The sequence below is a fragment of the Daktulosphaira vitifoliae genome, unplaced genomic scaffold (genome assembly GCF_025091365.1).
Source record: "Daktulosphaira vitifoliae isolate Bord-2020 unplaced genomic scaffold, ASM2509136v1 Scaffold_5, whole genome shotgun sequence".
NCBI classification, from domain to species: Eukaryota; Metazoa; Arthropoda; class Insecta; order Hemiptera; family Phylloxeridae; genus Daktulosphaira; species Daktulosphaira vitifoliae.
Window position 1 is genome coordinate 33201517 of NW_026099576.1, and position 6664 is coordinate 33208180.

A 6664-nucleotide genomic window follows, 5' to 3' on the forward strand; every position below is an offset into this window, starting at 1 on the left:
CATACTTTATCTTAATCGAGATATTAATAAGGAACCAGCAGATCAAGTAGCTTTTGGAATAAAACACCAATTTTTTTAAAATTAAACACTATCTAAAGATTTGCATCGAAGCGTTTATTTTTGATAGTGATTTTAATCACTGTCAGATATCATTATACTTGATCCAACTATGCCACGTCACCACTGTGCCGCGACCCCCCTGTGCTGGGTTTTTTATAGTAAATTAGTCTCAAAAATTTTAAATTTGATATAGGTTTAAAAAGAAGTTTTCAACAAAGATATAAATTTACATGCGTGTGTATTCTTTTTCAAACCCACCCTGTACTCAGGTTTTTTATCAGATTTTCGCAAAAAGTATAACCAAAGAAAGTTTATATTTTGGGTATAATCTACTATAATTTCATGAGGATCAGTGATTTAAAAGTTATTGTAGTTTTAAAATACACACGTTTAAATGCCTATTCTTATGATAGCGTAAACATCAAAACTATAAGTAATTTTTAAAGTGATTACCAAAATGTAGATAATTTGTAAACGTTTCTTTCACACCATATTTTTCCATTAAACTTTTATTTAGAGTCTCAAAGTCATAAGTCTTAAATAATAATTTATCATAATCCATAATTTGTTTTTCGCTGAGACTACAAATCTAATAATATAAGGTTTGGATAATAATCTGAAAAATAAAATCTTAAATTGAAAAAACGTTACTTACTACAATAGAAGCTAAGAAACAAACTGAATAGATAAGAATAACAATTTTCAAATGCGGCATTATAACTTTGTAATAATTTAGTAGAATTAATTGTCTTAGTGTCAAATTTTTATGTGTTAATTATATTATATACCTGTTACTACAATACAGTTACTTTTTATAATCATCAATTCCTTAAAATTGAACAATAAATAAAATTGTTCAAACCTTAACCACATTTGTTTTATTAAATAAATATTTATCCAAATAATATATAGATGCATTAAAAGGAAAATAAATAAAAAAAAAATACATCATAGTAAAATTAATACCTTCTCAGCTTCGCATCGAAGCTAAAAGTAATAATAACATTCAACTTATTATTTTATATAGTGAGCTGACTTATTGAAATATTGTAATAGTTAGGGGTACCACGAAAAAAACGACATACAAAATGTAGTAATGTTTATGGCCTAGGGTTCGGAACTTTATACATTAATTAATAAAATTTGTTTGGCCCACTTATGAGACACATAAATTCATGAAAATTTATCACAGATATATACAATACAACAGAAACAGTTTTTATTGTGTAGGTGGAGTGATCTCCCATCATAAAAAAATGAAATTACAATTGATATATTTTTAATATATTAATTTATTTTACTTTATTATTAGATATATAAAAATATTTTATTTAATTTTCAAAGAGTTTATAATCAATTTATTGCATAAAGAAATTGTGTTTGACATTTTATATGAGGACAAGATAAAATAAAACAATAAACTGATAGAAAAATAATTAAAAATTTTATTTATAATTAAATTTACTAATCAAATTTGTTCATAATATAATTACAAATTTAATTTTCCTGTAAATTATTCGATTAAAACTTAGTTTGGCATATCGATCTCCCCTATTTATTTACTTTTATGAATTCAACCTGTCTACCCGTTGTAGTAATTAAAGATGCGACCTGTATATGATTACACTATTCTGCCTTCCTAAAACAATAGAAAATAAATGTTAAAAAAGAAAATAAAAAATTGTTTTCATCAAAATGCTTGTAATTCTTAGACAAATTCGTAAACACAAAAGATTTTATGATAAACGCGATTAAAAATATGCATTTTATCAAGTATCAACATATATACAAAAAAAGTAAAGATACGTGCAATGTTGGAACATTAACTGGTAAGAGTAGAGAGTTAAAAGAAGTATTTAAGAGGAGAAAAGTTAATACTTCTTGTATATAGGAAACTAAGTGGAAGGAAGGGAAACAAGATAGGGTTATAAAATAATATACTCAAGTAATACCGATATGAAGAAAGGTGTAAGGATAATAATGGATGAGGAGATGAAAAGTAAAGTAGTAGAGGTAGTTAGGAAAAGTGACAGAATTATAGTCGTAAAATTAATTTTCAAGAAAAAAGTGTTGAATATAATAAGTGCCTATGCACCTAAAGTAGTATGTGTTGAAATAGATAAAAGTGTTTTGTAGAGAGATGAGGAGATGCAAGGAATACCTAGTAATGGTATGGTTTTAGTGGGAAGATTGAGGCTGGAGAAAGAATCTAGGATTTCGCAGTATTATATGATCTTGTTGTGGTTTTAGAAAGATGGAGGAATATTATATAATTATAAGAGCAGGATAAACGCAAAATTCTTAATTATAGTAAACTTTTTTCTAATGGTGATTCTGTAATTTATTGTAATTTTGATATTTGTGGAATTCTGTAATTAAAAAAAAAAAGTAACAATTTACAATTAGGTTTGTTATACTAATTGATGATACCAGTGAACTAGTATTGTATTAAGTAATGATCACAGAGATGAATTTGATAAAATTTATACATTTTATATTCTACGATAAAAGTTTCGAAGCAATTTTGAAAAATTAAAGAAGTATATGTTCGAGTATTTATTTTATGGCTTTTATAAATTCGGAAAACATTTACATAGAAGTTTTAATATGTTATTTTTCCATAAACAATTCAAAATATATCCATGTGCGTGTTAGACAACAAAAACACGCATTTATAATTTAAAAAATCAATATTTTGTACTTGTTTTGACACTCTGTAGAAGTATTTATTATGTCAATCTATTATATAATAAAACAGTTTTTACTGTGAATACTGTACAAGAAAATCACTTGATTTTTTCAAAATTAATATTATTTTACTAGATGGATGATATTCCAAATAACACGTGAGATTTGTTTTTGAACATCATATTCGGTGTAATATAAATAAGTTTCTTAAACCATATTTTAAATACTAGCCTCTTTTTTTTGAAAAAAAATATTTAAGTTTTTGTTTTCATTGCAAACAAGTAAAATATAAACACAGTTATAGTGACAGTGTATAGTAATTATTTTTCAACATGTTTGATTGAAATATTTTTTCTATGGCTAGGATAATTATTACGATATTGCTACACTACCTAATAAATAACAATTACAATGTAACTTTAGATTTTTCAATAAACTATTATTAAAAAACTTACTTTCAACACATACTGCTTTTGATTTTCATTTTTAGTGAAACGTGTGTTAGTTTCTTCTATTAATTTTATAACTTGTTAGGAAGTATCATTAATATTACTTAAATGTGTTTAAATTATTTTGGCAACTATGTAACTTTCAATATTTAGCTAATTTTCTGAATTTTAATACAAGTAATTCATAATTAAACGGAATTCAAAAAAAATGTTTTTTGGTTAATCATTATTACATTCATCGTCATATTGTGTAATATATATAGTATTATTTTAGCCCTTGTTTTTTAATATTATTAGCAATACGAAAAACAAGCATTTTACAAAAGTATTATTATTAATATTATTAAAATTGCTAATGTTAACAACTTTTTAAGATACTCAAATGGAATTTTTTACGATTACCTCAGTCGGGAATCTCTCGCCCAGGAAACAAGAGACTTTAGTCAATTTCACAGTTTAGAAATAACTTACATAAAGAAATTTTGTTTTGTTATAGAATATGATGTTCAAAAACATATATTACGTATTTTTTTTAATATAATGCATATAGTAAAATATTATTGATTTAAAAAGACTGAATAGTTTTTTTTACTTTTTATGCTTAAATTTCATAATTACAGAATATATGTACGTATTTTTTTATAAATATATTTTGTAATATAAAATTTTGATGTATTCTAAATACTAAAAAACACATATTGAAAATAGACGAAAAAATAAAATACTTTAAATGATAAATACAAAACATGTAATGCTTTTAGATTACACAAATACATTAACATTTAAGTAAATAATTTTAAAAATAATTATTTATTAGTAACAGAATAGCTTAAAAAATGATTTTGGTATGATAATAACAATACTTTTCTTTATAAATAACATTTGAATGATAATTGTGATGATAATAATTTGTTATTTTTTCAGCGACATAATGATTTGAAAAAATAAGAAATTATACAAAAATCAAATAAAATATTTATACGATTAAATGCGAGTAAATGCGATATTTTTGAAATAATGATGTAACTTGTCTTAATATCAATGAAATTACCATTGAGTTAATAAAATCTGTTGTTAATTCAACACTAAACATTACAATTTAAATGAAAAATGTCATTTCATTGATTTAAAGATTTTTTCTGAATGCGTAATATTTGCTAAATAAATATTTATTTTCCATTTGTTTATTCGGTAACTACGCGAAATCTCAATGTCTGTTTGCTTTCCACGTGGAAGTTGGCGTTGTCGTAGGGATCAATTTAAAAATTATTTTTTTAGGCCACTACGCGTTGGCGGCCAAAAGGCACAAAGCAAATTATTTACTATATGCATAATAAATTACGGAATTACGGTTGTTCGAAGTACGTGTACTTAAATATTATTAAATTGGATCAAAATGTCTAGAAAAATAATCATTTAGCTTGTTTGAACAACACGATAACAAAAGCTTATCGGTACACACAGGCATACAAATATCTGTAAAAGAAATATGTTTTCAAATGAACTAACGGGCATTCAACAATTATTTGTATTGTTCTTTGTAAAATAAACATATCATATAAGAGTTAGACCAATGTAAACCGCAATTAAATTTAAAATTAAAAACAAATTCCTGTTATGTGGTCTTTTTTTTAGCAAAAAAAAATTTCTATACCAAAACAAATTTAAAAAAACCCAGCACAGTGGGGTCGCGGCATAGTGGAGACGTTGCATAGTTGGGTCCAGTATAGATTTAATCTGACAGTGATTAAAATCACTATCATAAGAAACGCTTCGATGCAAATCTGTAAATAGTGTTTAATTCTAAGAAATTGATGTATCATTATAAAAGCAACATCAACTTCTATTTCCTTAATTATACCCAGATTAGTAATTCTTTTAATTATATATTATATAATTTTTAAAATTAATTGTTTTCAAATTATTATTGATTTTGATTTTTAATATGTTAAAAGTAATAATTTTGAACCTACTTTTTTTTGTCCTTAAAAGTGAAAGTTTTAATAAAAAAAAAAATGAATTTATTACCATAACTTCTAGCTCAACTTGCAAGTTTGAAATTGACATTATTAAATAGAAAAAAATGAAATTGTTAAGATTAATATGCAATCAGGAAATTTTATAATTACTATTTACAGTACATTTATCAGTAAAGTTCGATTTTTTTTACATTTTTATCGTAATAGATCACTTAAATAAAAATCATAGTAATCATTTCTAATTAACTTTTGGCGTTCAAAAAGATTCTACAATGGAAATATTTAGAATTCAATTAATTTTAATGATTATATATCTAAAAAAACCAATAAAAAAAAGTTGTTAAAAATATTTACTCAATTGAGCGTATTATAAAATTTGATTATAATTGTAAAAATCCATCGTTAAATTCAGGTGAAACTAAAAATCATTTTTTTTTTTAATTTATAATTTATATAGTAACATGTTACAAAAAAATTTGGAATATTATAGACTGGTAGTAGTACACACAAATAGATTTAAAAAATTAATAAATTACAAAGTAAAATTATTTACTTTTGTAGTTGAATACTTTTATCATATCAAATCTAATTTGACAATAAATACTTTAAGAATATTAGAAATTAATGATTTTAATTGTTTGTATGGAAAAAGCTGGTTAAGCTACTTTTTATTTGAATAAGGAATATTTTTTCGATTTTTAAGAGTAATAACTTAAACTAAATACGAATTGTAATCATTTGACGTATCGTTGTAAAAAGTAGGTCTAGTGAGGGTTGGCAAAATGTATCGTATCCACAAAAAGAACCACATAGTAAAATAATATTAATATGAATATAAATTTCTTCTCACGAGGGGACACTATAGTGATAGGATCCTTTATATTTATTGAAGTTATTGAATCTAAATGAGATAAATATCAGATGATTTGAAAATTTTATTCTAACTCAAAAAAAATGCAAAATATTAATAGCCGTTGAAGGATTTGAACCTCGTACCGTAAGCATGAAAGACATTTGTGTTACTGATTTGACAACGGTTCGTTGCTTCCGCAGCTTGATAAAATTAGCTATTTAAGCTAACTCAAATTTAAAAATTACTATTTTGACTTGAAAAAAATAAAAAAATTTTAATAAGTTTAATTTTCTAATGACTTATGAACTTTAAACTTTTGTTTAAAGGACGCAATATTTCCGGAACATTTTCAAAAGTTCAGTTGAAAAAGTTCTATGTTTTATACAATGTTTCAAGTTTTGAACGACCCCTATATAAGGGGAAATTGTCCAATTTCAATAAAATGTATGTCAAATGAAAGATGTACTTATAATGTATTTAGGAAAAAAAAAAATTTTTGCTGATACTTACATTTTTCGATAAGTTATAGCATTTTTAAGTTGAAAATTTAAAATCAAAAATTTTAACACTAAGTAACGTTTATTTAACTAGGTTAGCCGTTTACATGCAGAAGATTAAATGTCGGGACAAATTTT

General features: G+C 24.1%; 1 long non-coding RNA gene across 2 annotated transcripts; it reads right to left on the reverse strand.

Annotated features, from left to right (window-relative positions):
* Window positions 1-35: 35 nt before the first annotated feature.
* On the reverse strand, window positions 36-5440 carry LOC126908020 (uncharacterized). Of its 2 annotated transcripts, none has more exons than XR_007704683.1 (3): window positions 5226-5440; window positions 1554-1699; window positions 36-676 (listed from the first exon to the last, which is right to left on the reverse strand). It is a non-coding gene; the product is annotated as an uncharacterized LOC126908020 (long non-coding RNA). The 2 variants fall into 2 exon arrangements; XR_007704684.1 differs by lacking the exon at window positions 5226-5440 and adding an exon at window positions 3790-3878.
* Between the last annotated feature and the right edge of the window lie 1224 nt (window positions 5441-6664).